This window comes from Schistocerca americana, chromosome 11 (genome assembly GCF_021461395.2).
Source record: "Schistocerca americana isolate TAMUIC-IGC-003095 chromosome 11, iqSchAmer2.1, whole genome shotgun sequence".
Classification (NCBI taxonomy): domain Eukaryota; kingdom Metazoa; phylum Arthropoda; class Insecta; order Orthoptera; family Acrididae; genus Schistocerca; species Schistocerca americana.
The window spans coordinates 174,484,284-174,498,942 of NC_060129.1; the positions used below are offsets into that span (position 1 = coordinate 174,484,284).

Consider the following 14,659-nt stretch of genomic DNA (forward strand, 5'->3'; position numbering starts at 1 on the left):
ATGCTAAAGACATTTTTCAGTGCATGTGCACTTTGGACATGATTTTTTTTTGCCATTATGTTTATTTATTGCGAAAATGCTAAAGACGTTTTTCGATTTGTTCTGAAGTACAGTATATGTACACTCTTGTCTTTTATATTGTATATACATTTTTTTTATTTTCTGAACTACAGTGCATGTGCATTCATGTCACTTGTCAACATAATATTTTTTGCCAGTCTGTTTATTTGTTCTGAATATGCTAAAGAATTTTTTCAGTGCCTGTGCACTTTGTTATCTGTCAAAAAATTTGTATATACATTTTTCTGATTTGCTACTATGTTTAGTATTCACATTTTGTCTTTGTCTGATATATTTTGTACTTAGTGCGTGTGCACAACATCTAAATATTCTGTAAGTTGTAGAATTTTGTTAATTAATGAAAAATTTTGCCGCGCTTGGCAAGTCCAAATGACTCACCATCGCTGCCAAATTTTTGCCCCCCCAGTGGAGGGTTATGAAACACGTATGTAACATAGCAGCGATGGCGAGGCATTGTAGCATCTGTGACCAGAGAGTTTGCGCTTGACCGCGCGAGTGTTGCAAGCAGTCGTTGCGAGTCTGTCAGTCGTTGCGAGTCTGTAGCTCTGTCTAGTTGAGTGCAGTACTCTAGTAGTAGTCGTGCAGTGCAGTTCACTAATAGTCGTCATGCAGAGCGGTCGGTCAGTAGTAGTAGCCCAGTGCGGTTGTGTGATGTAGGCGGTCGGCAATACTGGTCAAGATGCTGAATAAGGTATACTGTTAATTAATATAATCATTAGATAATGTAAAAATTGATTTGTTGTAATTATTCTCTAACAAGTGCCCCAATAATAATTTTTATTTCAAAAGCATTTTTTTTCAAAAATTTAATTTTTATTGAACTAAAGATTTCGTTGCACTTCCCATTTCACTCCACTTCTTTAAAAGAAAATTTTCAGTAAAATCACAAAAAAAAGAGAATATTATTATTTGCAATGCAGTTCCTCCAAGCGGTGCGCAACAACAAGAGCAGAAATGTGACATCCATTTATTCTGAGGTAAGACTTTAACTCTGATTGTTTTACACAGGGCCAAAGACCGATATTTCGGTTTAATTGTATTTTCTTGTCACTGAACGGACTTTAAATTTTGTGAAGAATTTATATTTGAGTCAGATTGCGTATTTCACATTTTGTTGCCATTGTCAGTACATTTCATTGTGGGCAGGTTACGCTTAGAGCAATGTCCATTAGCATTCTTAAATAATATTGTCATTCATGTAAATTTTTGTGGGGAGGTTACAAATTTTCTCGAGATATTTAGCATTTGTTATGTTGAAATTCTTTAAGGCTATAGATACAGCAATAACGAATAGCTTAGTAGGTAGCACAGTTGAAGAAGAGCTACAGTCTATGATAGAAGATGGAATTAGTAAGCGTTACATGGTCACGAGGGAGGTTGTCTCACATTCTCGAAAGTAAGAATGAAATCATATGTTTACACGTTTTGTGATCTTACAAGCGTAGATTAAGAATAAAATACCGGTAAATGCCCTCTTACGATGCAGGCTGGCTGTAACATTACGTTTCCTAGTGACTGGGGAATTTTTTACGGGTCTGGCTTTAAGACACAGAATAGCACAGCCCACCAAATGTTGTATATGTATCTCGCCCATGACTGCCAGTTTCTCTTTTCTGGCGTGCTGAAAAAAAAGCAAAAGATGCAGTCAAATCAAACATGAACTTTCGTAAGCTAACGCATTACGATACAAATCGAAAATCGCCGTGAAACAATATACGCATGTTACTAAAAAAGAAACGATTGCCGACTGACAAAAAAAGTTTCTTTCTGCATTTATGAAAACCTACTTACTGAAGAAAATTCGGAAAATCTGCAACATGAAAATATGAAATTAGCCACTAGCCACCTAACAATAAGCAAATAACAAGCAGAACACAGTGCCCCGACAGCTGAATGGTCAGCGTGACAGACTGCCGACCGAAGGGGACCGGGTTCGATTCCCGGCTGGGTTGGAGATTTTCTCCGCTCAGAGACTGTGTGATGTGTTGTCTTCATCATCATTTCATCCCCAACCGGCGCGCAGGTGGCCCAATGTGGCGTCGAATGTAGTAAGACCTGCACCAAGGCGGCCGGACCTGCCCCGTAAGGGGGCTCCCGGCCAATGACGCCAAACGCTCATCAACACACCCTCTTATGCGCATGCGCGAGTTATGGCTGCCTAGTGCACATCCTGAGAGATCAGTAGCCAGAACAACCATCTCAGGTCGTAATAACGGCCTTCATACGCCTGGGCATTGAGTCAAACGGAGCTTGGATGGCGTGTACAGGTACAGCTGCCCATGCAGCTTCAACACGATACCACAGTTCATCAAGAGTAGTGAGTGACATAATGTGACGAGCCAGTTGCACGGCCACCATTGACCACACGTTCTCAATTGGTGAGAGATCTGGAGAATGTGCTGCCCGGGGCAGCAGTCAAACATTTTCTGTATCCAGAAAGGCCCGTACGGGACCTGCAACATGCGGCCGTGCATTGTCGTTGTTGTTGTTGTGCTCTTCAGTCCTGAGACTGGTTTGATGCAGCTCTCCATGCTACTCTATCCTGTGCAAGCTTCTTCATCTCCCAGTAAGTACAGCAGCCTACATCCTTCTGAATCTTCTTAGTGTTTTCATCTCTTGGTCTCCCTCTACGATTTTTACCCTCCACGCTGCTCTCCAGTACTAAATTGGTGATCCCTTGATGCCTCAGAACATGTCCTACTAACCGATCCCTTCTAGTCAAGTTGTGCCACAAACTCCTCTTCCCCCCAAATTCTATTCAACACCTCCTCATTAGTTATGTGATCTACCTATCTAATCATCAGCATTCTTCTGTAGCACCACATTTCGAAAGCTTATATTCTCTTCTTGCCCAAACTATTTATCGTCCATGTTTCACTTCCATACATGGCTACACTTCATACAAATACTTTCAGAAATGACTTCCTGACACTTATATCTATACTCGATGTTAACAAATTTCTCTTCTTCAGAAACGCTTTCCTTTCCATTGCCAGTCTACATTTTATATCCTTTCTACTTCGACCATCATCAGTTATTTTGCTCCCCAAATAGCAAAACTCCTTTACTACTTTAAGTGCCACATTTCCCAATCTAATTCCCTCAGCATCACCCGACTTAATTCGACTACATTCCAATATCCTCGTTTTCCTTTTGTATTATCCTGCTGAAATGTAGGGTTTCGCACGGATCGAATGAAGGGTAGAGCCACGGGTAGTAACACATCTGAAATGTAACGTCCACTGTTCAAAGTGCCGTCAATGCGAACTAGAGGTGGCCGAGACGTGTAACCAATGGCAACCCATACCACCACGCCGGGTGATACGCCAGTATGGCGATGACGAATGTGCGTTCACCGCGATGTCGCCAAACACGGATGCGACCATCGTGATGCTGTAAACAGAACCTGGATTCACCCAAAAAATTACGTTTTGCCATTCGTGCACCCAGGTTCGTCGTCGAGTACACCATCGCAGGCGCTCCTGTCTGTGATGCAGCGTCAAGGGTAACCGCAGCCACGGTCTCCAAGCTGATAGTCCATGCTGCTGCAAACGTCGTCGAAGTGTTCGTGCAGATGGTTGTTGTCTTGCTAACGTCCCCATCTGTTGACTCAGCGATCGAGACGTGGCTGCACGAGCCGCTACAGCCGTGCGGATAAGATGCCTGTCATCTCGATTGCTAGTGATACGAGGCCGTTGGGATCCAGCACGGCGTTCCGTATTACCCTCCTGAACCCACCGATTCCATATTCTGCTAACAGTCATTGGATCTCGACCAACGCGAGCAGCAATGTCGCGATACGATAAACCGCAATCGCGATAGGCTACAATCCGACCTTTATCAAAGTCTGAAACGTGATGGTGCGCATTTCTCCTCCTTACACGAGGCAACACAACAACATTTCACCAGGCATCGCCGGTCAACTGCTGTTTGCGTATGAGGAATCGGTTGGCAACTTTCCTCATGGCACCACGTTGCAGGTGTCGCCACCGGCGCCAACCTTGTGTGAATGCTCTGAAAAGCTAATCATTTGCATATCACAGCAACTTCTTCCTGTCGGTTAAATTTCGCGTCTGTAGCACGTCATCTTCGTGGTGTAGCAATTTTAAAGGCCAGTAGTGTAGCATTAACCATCCCTGTATTGACCAACCAAGTGCAACACGCGTGTTCGGAACTCCATCTCACAAACTGACATCCGACACCTGTACAACATAAATCGTGCACGTTTGTAAGCTTGCATTCCGAATTCTGGCGGTTACATCGGTTAATAGTTTAGCACCATTTCCCATGTGAATTGCCTTATCCGGCGCGTACATTAACCTGTTGCCATGCAATGTTAGTCACTTAAGTATGTTACCCAGACAAATTTATTCTCGAAATTTCTTCACTCTATAATAACTATTTTTTGGTGGTGTGATTTTTTTTCCGTCAGTGAACATTTTTTTCTATGCAGCCACTGACCATCTTGTCTCCACAGAGGGAGTCATGTAATAATACTTATGGCGATTAGTTACGAAATAATAAAGTATAATAAAGTTTACGTACTTTTTTCCATGTGTCTCGTTCTCATTTGAGTACACCTTGTAATTACGTGTGAGAAAACGCCTAGAATGAAATCTCTGTGTCTAATCTCGAAAATGTGCAGATTATTTTGGTGTCAAATAGCAGAGGCATTGATACATCTGAGTTACGTTTTTTTACATAGATAACGAAATAGATTGCTTTCTGTTCCAGGTGAAACAGCTGATGCCAAAAACTGAGACGACTTCCAATTTGGATATTCTGAAGGTTTTATTTTCAGTATATGCGTTAAGAGATACTTATCCAAACATCATAGCATTGGGAATATGTGAAGGGTTTATTTCAATAGTGGTACAAGTCCATTACCTCCACTTTTCTGCCTATAATGCTTCTGAAATTAGTGATCCAAACAAACAGAAAGAAAGGTTCATCTCCAGCAAGAAGCCATATGCTTGAATATTTCTGGTATCTCAACTGCAAATTTTTCAGCGCTCATTTAACTTTAGGACACTGTATCTCAAAATGAACCAAAATTGACTTGAAATAAGCCCTCCGTGTATGGCAATGCCAATGACCGCAACATCTTGTGAACACAATTCTCTCTTATTAAACACGTTAAATAACTATTTAACGTCAATCATTAGTGAAAGCAATCAAACCTGGCTACCTTTTCGAAAGAGCAGGAAATCGCTGCTTAAGTTCATTTCAGTAACATAATCATTGTGTTTCCTTCGTTCAAAGTAAGGAAATGTAAAGTAGGCTAAAATTACAACAAAGCACAGCTTCTGGAAGCGGTTTTTTTATCAACTAGTAATTATAGCCTTTTTTCTCATTTACTGATCAACAATTTATGACAGTCAAATAAAATTTATTCTGTACCTTGTAACAGGACATCCTCTTCTAGCAATACTTTTCCTCAACAGCAGCTGTCGATACCAGTATTATTTTTCGAGATCTGGACAGGTCAGTATTGTCTCAGTTGCTTTTCTGAAAACTTTCATATAATTTTATACACACTATATTATATTTGAAGGTAAAATTTATGAAGAGAAATTGCTGTATAAAATACTTTAGTTTTGATGTTAAAATCGTTAAGTGCTAGTTCCGAATGTACAGTCACATTTATTGTTTTAGAAACATTTGAAATTACGAATTATTTGCACACCTAAAATTTCTATTATTAATTACGCAATCCTGTACTGTTTACTATATTAATTTCTGAATTCATTTACGAAATGATAGTCGAAATTAATAATGTAACGAAAACTAGCAGGAATTCATTTGTTAAGAAAAATTGTAAAGTCTTTGGAATATTGTTATTTCTGCAGAGTGTATGAGTCGTAAGCTTGCCTCTGATGTGATAGGACGTATTTTTGTGCACACAACGTAATTTCAGCTTTGTGAATGTCAAAAGTCAAATTTCTGTATGATATACTAAAATGTGAGAAAATCAATGGAAAATATATTTACGTAAAAAAAATCTGCAACAACAATGTTTATTTAGTTCAAACCAATCGTGAAGACCTGATGTTAGATTTTCAGTTTCAATAATCAGACCCCTAGACAAGAAGAACTGGAGCCATCTCAACATGGCTTGAAAGTTTATTGTTATCTTCGCTCCTCTCAAATCTTCATAAAAGACTTTAGCTTATTAATTACTTGGACTGAGCATTTTTTAATGTGGACAATAAATGGAAAAAGGAAGGAGGGGGGAAATTACAACCTCTAATTCGCCCCCATTCCCACCATTATCAGCAGCTGGATGAGTATAGTTTGAGTAATTTATTCTTCGTTTGGTAAAAGCCAGTTTTTCACACATCTCAGTTTTTACGACATCATATTTCCTGAGCTGTGTGTCGTGCAGTGATATAATTTCGCGGGTACATTTGATGGTAGGGGCCTACATATGGATGTATTGTTCAAAATATATGGAGAGTGAAGTTGGCAGTAAAGAGGTAATAAATCGAAATCGTCGCGCTTGGTACTCCTTTTTACTGCACTGAGAGCGAAAATAGGGAAAGCGATACATTTTTTTCCTATAGGGTATTAATTTGTGGGTAGTATCAGTGAGAAAAAGTTTCGAAAATGTTTGAAACCATGTGTAACGTTTATTGTAAGTCGATAAGAGGCGTCATTTTCACACACTGCATGAATACAGTCTGTGTTAAATTGGGGGCCACGAGTTAACGATACCTAAGGACATGCACACAGCTTAAACCATAAATGTAAGCTTTTAGAGGAACTCTTTCATGTTTAAAAATTTTTGCAAAATGAAGAAACATAATGAATCAGTTCTCAAACGTGTAAAATATCACCTTGTAATATAACCTTACGTAACTTCATTTTTCAAAGAAATGTTTGCATATTTCTCGTTCTGCCCAACCCACGAGGATGAATAAGATAAGGCATATTTTGTGAAATTATTGCATTAACGTTGTACTCATTAGGAATACCATCTTAAAACTAAGACATAAAGCTCTTTAATGAACAGTTTAGACTAAAGAGTATGGAATCTTCAAAAATCGTTAACAATAAGAAAATATTTTTTAAATTTTTTTACTGCGATAGGCCATATGAGGTTCACGTTCCAATTTCAGTTCCTCTTTCTTTGTTCTTTTCTTTTCTTGAAGTGTGCTTTCATCTGTTCACTATGCTTCTTCTTTCTATCTTCAGACCGGTATATACTAGTCTTTATAGCTACCCTACCTTGTAATACATCCATGTTTTCCGAAAGGCTTCCAGTTGTTTATATCTTCTGTTTTTACTCGTATATTGTTTACTTCTAAATTATTTTTTACTTCGTTGACCCAGCTTGTTGTGGACTTCTTATCCCACAAATATTTGAAAATCTTATTCGTTAATCTACTGTCTTTCATTCGAAATAAATTTACAAAAAACATGAGTCATCTTTTTCTAATTACGTTTGAAATATTTTCTATATTTTGGTACCTTTAAGCATTACTTCGTAATTTCCAACCTTTTGCTGCTTTTGTGGTACTAATATTTTCCTTATAATTCGCCTTTCTAGTATTTCTAATTTATCTAAATTATAGTTTAATAGTAGGCATTCACTTGCATGTAGGCATTTTGGCTTCACTAATGTGTTATAATGTCTTATTTTTGCAGTTTTTGGCAGGCACTTATTATTATAGAGGTATTTGGCGATACCATACGCTCTCCCCATTTTATGCAACCTTTCCTCTAATGCAGATTATTCAAAACTTTTTTTCGAATATCTCCCGTAGATATTTGATTTTTTTTATCCTTTCTACTTGGCCAATATCTGTTTCCAGGAATTTTGGAGCATCCTTAACATTTGTTAAAAATTTTGCTTTTTTTTCTGCAGAAATTCTTAAACCAGTTCTGCTGGCTATTTCTTGAGAAGATTCGTTCGTGCTATAGCAGTGCCACATTTTTGGAAAGTATAGCAAAATCTTCTGCAAATGCAAGACAGTTGGTTTCGATCTTTTTGCTTCCTCTTCCTTAGCTTATAGGCGAGATGTTGAGTTCAATAAGTTTTTCGTTCCAAATTCTTACTGTTTTCTCCAGTGGACTATTAAAAAGAATCAGGGATACGCCGTCACATTATCGTAGGCCTGCTTTTATTTTGAAAGACAGAAATTTCTCCCATAAATATTATTTTATAGACCGTATCTTTAAGTGTTTCAGGGAAGCCGTTTGTCAGTTCAAACTTTACGCCAAATCAAAAACTTCCTGCCAGATTAAAACTGTGTTTCGGACCGAGACTCGAACTCAGAATACTTCTAAAATATTTTAATATTATTTTGAAAAGTGTAGAATTCTTTTTAATCCTTAATACCAAGTTACCGTTATTGCTATTTTTTTGGATCCCATCCCTCGTGCATTCGACCTATTCTCAGGATTGCGAACAGAAAACATAGGATGCCTAGCAATAAATCCTACAACCCTGTCATGCCCAATCAGACAACTTTCTCTGTCAAATCTGTGAGCTAAGCTATTTCTTTCCGCTAGTTGACAGGCTAATCATCTGACCATGTGACGTTTTATCGTCAGACTAGAGAATCTGCTCTCTATTGATTACAGGTACGCTACCAGTTCGTCCTCTTGACCTGCAGTGAACGAACACATTTGGAAATTTTCCATTTTATTTGTCATCTCTGTAGTCACGATTATTCTTAGCTAAGTAAACGTATCATTCCAACGTTGATTCGGGTGCGTTTAACTCGTCAGTTGCTTTTAAAATTTCCATTTCAGAAAATAAAATGGTTGATACTGCCATTTCCATTTATTTAGTATCCCATTGTATCTATGAGTCTTTCTGAGGCGTGTTTACACCATCTGTAACAAATAGGGAAAAAGAAATATATATTGTTTGAAATTTACTTGCACAAAAAGTGACAGGGCAGAACTACCATTCTGCCCCGTCCCGTTCGTCACTAAAAGCATATTTTTTTAACAACATTTATGGAGCATATATAACTGACAGATTTAAAAGTACTATATAGCTAACGTACAGGAATGACATGCACTATACGATTATATGTCATTTAAGCCCATACAATTAGCAATTAAAGGTTTATCCCGCGTTGAAAATCACCAAAAGTTACAATAACACTACTGAAAAAACTGGAACAAAAACCGTTCACTTTCACGTCGCACTACAGACCAAGTTAAAATTGCTGTCGTATCTTTCCTTCCATTCACAGACATGTTGTTGTGGTCGTTGTTGTGGTCTTCAGTCCTGAGACTGGTTTGGTGCAGCTCTCCATGCTAATCTATCCTGTGCAAGTTTCTTCATCTCCCAGTACTTACTGCAACCTACATCCTTCTGAATCTGCTTAGTGTATTCATCTCTTCGTCTCCCTCTACGATTTTTACCCTCAACGTTGCCCTCCAATTCTAAATTTGTCACCCCCTGATGCCTCAAAACATGTCCTACCAAACGGTCCCTTCTTCTTGTCAAGTTGTGCCACAAACACCTCTTCTCCCCAATTCTATTCAATACCTCCTCATTAGTTATGTGATCTACCCATCTAATCTTCAGCATTCTTCTGTAGCACCACATTTCGAAAGCTTCTATTCTCTTCTTGTCCAAACTATTTATCGTCCATGTTTCACTTCCATATATGGCTACGCTCCATACAAATACTTTCAGAAACGACTTCCTGACACTTAAATCTACACTCGATGTTAACAAATTTCTCTTCTTCAGAAACGCTTTCCTTCCCATTGCTAGTCTACATTTTATATCCTCTCTACTTCGACCATCATCAGTTATTTTGCTCCCCAAACAGCAAAACTCCTTTACTACTTTAAGTGTCTCATTTCCTAATCAAATTCCCTCAGCATCACCCGACTTAATTCGACTACATTCCATTATCCTCGTTTTGCTTTTGTTGATGTTCATCTTATATCCTCCTTTCAAGACACTGTCCATTCCGTTCAGCTGCTCTTCCAGGTCCTTTGCTGTCTCTGACAGAATTACAATGTCATTGGCGAACCTCAAAGTTTTTATTTCTGCTCCATGGATTTTAATACCAACTCCGAATTTTTTTTTGTTTTCTTCACTGCTTGCTCAATATAGAGATCGAATAACATCGGGGAGAGGCTACAACCCTGTCTCACTCCCTTCCCAACCACTGCTTCCCTTTGATGTTCCTAGACTCCTACAACTGCCATCTGGATTCTGTACAAATTGTAAATAGCTTTCGCTCCCTGTATTTTACCCCTGCCACCTTCAGAATTTGAAACAGAGTATTCCAGTCAACATCGTCAAAATCTTTCTCTAAGTCAACAAATGCTAGAAACGTATGGTTGCCTTTCCTTAACCTAGCTTCTAAGATAAGTCGTAGGGTCAGTATTGCCTCACGTGTTCCGATATTTCTACGTATTTCCTTATGGGTGAAACAAAAATAAATAAACTGTGTCTTGCATAAGGCGAAAATTCTATGCAGGTTTTCTTTGCGAGCACGGAAAGAAGATTGTTTAATTCCATACAATTTGTGCATTAATTTCCGACTTCGGTTCGTCGGCAGGCGCCGGTTAACAGACGCCAGAGACTATTTCTGGACTGCGAAACCGTTAGTAAAAAAACAGAAGACGGTTCGCACTTCTGGTGAATGGAGCGCTAGGAGTTGAAAGAGACTCATCGGCGAGGCGGAGGGGGAGGAGCTAAGAAAAAACGAAAGAGCGTTACGCGACTGTTTGGTTGAGAACGAACGGACGCTTGCCTCCCGCGACGATATGCGGCGATGTCTCCGCAGAGCGCGGTGGTGGGGGAAGCGGCGAGCTGTATGGCCGTCTGGCGCCTCGGCAGAGGAGTAGTGGGGGCAGCGGCCGGCCAATAGCAGACGAGCGACGCGGGCCCGCTCTCCTCGCAGGCGTTGAATGGGGCAGCGCGGAAGCTGCGAGACGCGCGCGAGATGGGGCAATTCCGATGCTCTGGCGTGGGTGGGGGCAGAGGGGAGGGTGTAGGGGGATGGAGGCAGGCGTTCGAGACGTCACTGCCGTCGAAAGCCCAGGCAGTGCGGGAAAACCGGCCCAGTTTCGCTGCCGATGACTCTTCCAATCTCGCGGGTTTCTTCGGCAAATTGAACACGACGCTTCGACAATGTGACCACGCGTTTGGCGCGGAAAATTTGTCATTATTATTTTTTTTTTAAATTTTCCTTTGCTCTTTATTAAACCTTCATTTTTATTCTTATCATAATACCCTGCCTGCTTCGTCGATTAGCTGTTTTTCGTTTCGCGGATTGCATAGCAATTCGATTTTTTAATTTTTTTTTTGTCAGCGTATATTTTCTTCAGTGCTTATTTTGCGCGCAGCTCAAGTGTAACTGTGTACAGAGATGTGTTTTGCTGGATGCCGTGTTCGATCCCTTCTCTAGACTGTCTCTGAAACTGAACAAATGGTCAAACTATTGCGACCCCAGGGCAAATAAAGTGTGATGCGAAGACGACAGTGGTGCTTCGAGAATTATTACAGGGCGATCTTCAAGATGCAGCGTAACACCTAGCGGGTGAAGGAACATTGCTCAGTGTGTAAATAGACTGACATATTCGTGTGTTCCTCAGAGCTACGAGCATCAGCTGTGTGGTTAATAATTCTCTGGACCTGTTTTTCCATTACAATCTGTTGAGCGAATCTTCCAGCGTAGTTCATCAAAACGCAAGGACTTCAGCATACTCTAGTGAAACGGATCTTTCTGGGTTACGTGCGTGATTTGCTTCCACGGAGGACATCTGTACCGATTTCTAGAGAACGAGCTGTGTTTCTAGAAGGCTGTGACTTACCTAGATATCTATATTATGCTCTAAACTGTTGACACAACTGCTACGCTACAGTAACAGAATTTTTGTGAGGGGACAATGAGGACCTGCCAACTAATTGTTCGAAAAAAGTGTCTTTTTTAGATTTCCAGCTTTACCTACGTTTTCGACGTTTTTCCTCTTCGCCAAGAAGACAGTCAAAGCAAAAATAATTGTAGTGTCTTGTCACGGTAAAATGTTAATACTTGACAGTTACCACAAGTAAAAAGTTTGAATATTTAGTTATCGAACATAGACGCCGATAGTTGATGTTGGTCTGTGAAAATCAACAACGATCTACATCCGTCGTCTACTGCTCGAACAGTAGTTGATTTTGATGTCTACTTCCTGTTAAGAGCAAGATATTTCAGCTCGGTCACAGAGGACAATACTGTTGCAGTGATACCATTGTTGGAGGCAGGTGACGTGTTTTTAAGAATCGAGAAGTCCCTTGGAAGCGGCTAAAAGACAAAGAACACAGATTTGGCAACTGCAGACAGAAGACAATTTGAAGGTAAGTAAGAGAAAATATTATGTATTCTGTATTTAATTTTTTTTAAATTTTTGTTTTGAATCTTCAGTCTTCTGGCTGGTTCGGTGCGGCCCGCCACAAATTCCTCTCTTGTACCAACCTCTTCATCCCACAGTAGCGTTGGTACCCTACGTCTTCAGTTATTTTTTGGATGTATTCCACTCTCTCTCTTCTCCGCCAGTTTTTACCTTCGGCATCTCCCTCTACTACCATGGAAGTTATTCCCTGATGTCTTGCCATATTTTATTTTATCACTATGTCGCTTCTTCTTGTCCATGTCTTCTAATCGTCCTTTTCTTCGCCGATTTTGCGGAGAACCTCTCAATTTCTTGTAAGTCCGCCTAATTCTCGACATCTTTCTGTAGCAGCGCGTGTCAAACTCCGCATGTTCTCTTCTACTCCAGTTTCTGGTTTTCCCACAATCCTTGATTAACTACCATACAGTTGTCCTCCAAATGTGCTATATTATAAGAAGTATCTTCCTCAGATTAAGGCCGATGTTGAATGTGCTAGTCCGCTTTATGTGTCCTCCTTGCTTCGTATGCAGTGTGTTACTTTGCTGCTAAAGTAGTGGAATCCCTCAATTCATCTACTTCGACGTTTCCAATTTTGATGTTATGTTTATCGCTAATCGCCTTTCTGCCACTCCTCAATAGTTTGGTCTTTCTTCACTTTACTCTCATTCCATATTCTATACTCATTAGACACTTAATTGCATTCAACACGTCCGGTAATCCTCTTCCAGTTTCAGTGATGATAGTAATGATATCGTTTCACCCTGAATATTAATTCCACCCTTGAACATTTCTTTTGTTTCTGTCATTGCTTTTTCAGTGTATAGACACAGTAGTAGGGGACAAAGACTACATCTGTCTCTTACACCCTTCGTTCTTGATCTTACACACTTAATGTTCCCTCTTGCTTGTTGTACGCATTGTGTATTTCTTGCTTTCCGTACACCTTTATCCTACTTTCCTCAAAATTACGATCATCTTAACAACCGTTTACTCTGTCTAATGCTTTTTCTAGCTTTACAAATCCTATGAACGAGTCTTGATTTCCCTGTGAAGTCTTGCTTCCGATATCAGTCGCAAATTCAGAACTGCATGTCTGGTGCCCTTAATTTTCCGAAAGCCAAACATCGTCATGTAACCTATCCTCATTTTTCTTTCCTGTCTTCTCAATATCATTTTTGTCAGAAACATGGACGCATGAGTCTTTAGGCTGATTGTGCGATAGTTCTGTGTTTTTGTGGTTTTTGATACTTACTCTTTTGCTTGATCAGTAACGTGGTTACAATGCTAGACATTATCAGTGTTCGGCATCTACGTAGTTAATGCGCTTTTGACTGTAAAGTGCGTGAAGGAGGGAAGTGCGCACCAATTTTTTTATAGCTTTAGTCCTATTCCAGACAAATGTTAGCATATACATCTATATACTTAATGCGCTTTTGAGTGTAAAGTACGTGGAGGAGGGAACTTCGCAACAATTTTTTTTATGATCAGTTCTATTCCTGATAAATGATAACATGTACATCTCTAAGCACGCACGAATCTCTCTTACCTTTTTGTAATGGCTTCTTCCCGGCGATGGAAGCACAATATTGTGGCAAAGTCTCTTTTCCTCCGGCACGAAATCGGCTTCAGTTCTGCCCGCCGAAGAAATTCGTGAGACAGACAGGTCGACCCATTGTACTCCACCCGTGACGCTTTTTCGGCTATTCGCCATTCTGTTGTTCGCATTATTCTTACATCTACATCTACGGGATTACTCTGCTATCCACAATAAAGTGCCTGGCAGAGGGTTCAATGAACCACCTTCAACCTGTCTCTCTACCGTTCCACTCTCGAACGACACGCGGGAAAAACGAGCACTTAAATTTTTCTGTTCAAGCCCTGATTTCTCTTATTTTATCGTGATGATCATTTCTCTCTATGTAGTTGCGGGCCAACAGAATGTTTTTGCAATCGGAGAAGAAAACTGGTGATTGAAATTTCGTGAGAGGATCCCGTCGCAACGAAAAACGCCTTGTTTTAATGATTGCCACTCCAATTACGTATCATGTCTGTGACACTATCTCCCCTATTTCGCGATAATACAAGAAAGGAGCTGCCCTTCTTTGTACTTTTTCGATGTCATCCGTCAGTCCCACCTGATGCGGATCCCACACCGCACACCAGTACTCCAGAATAGGGCGGACAAGCGTCGTGTAAGCAGTCTCTGTAGTAGGCCTGT

At 40.1% G+C, this 14,659-nt stretch overlaps 1 protein-coding gene across 1 annotated transcript in view; it reads left to right on the plus strand.

The window, feature by feature from the left end:
* Nucleotides 1-11,063: 11,063 nt before the first annotated feature.
* Nucleotides 11,064-14,659, plus strand: part of LOC124553490 (cyclic AMP-responsive element-binding protein 5-like) — a 108,042-nt gene continuing 104,446 nt past the window's right edge. The window contains exon 1 of the mRNA XM_047127345.1: nucleotides 11,064-12,406. The gene's annotated coding sequence lies outside the window, so the exon portion shown is untranslated. The remainder of the gene's footprint in view (nucleotides 12,407-14,659) is intronic.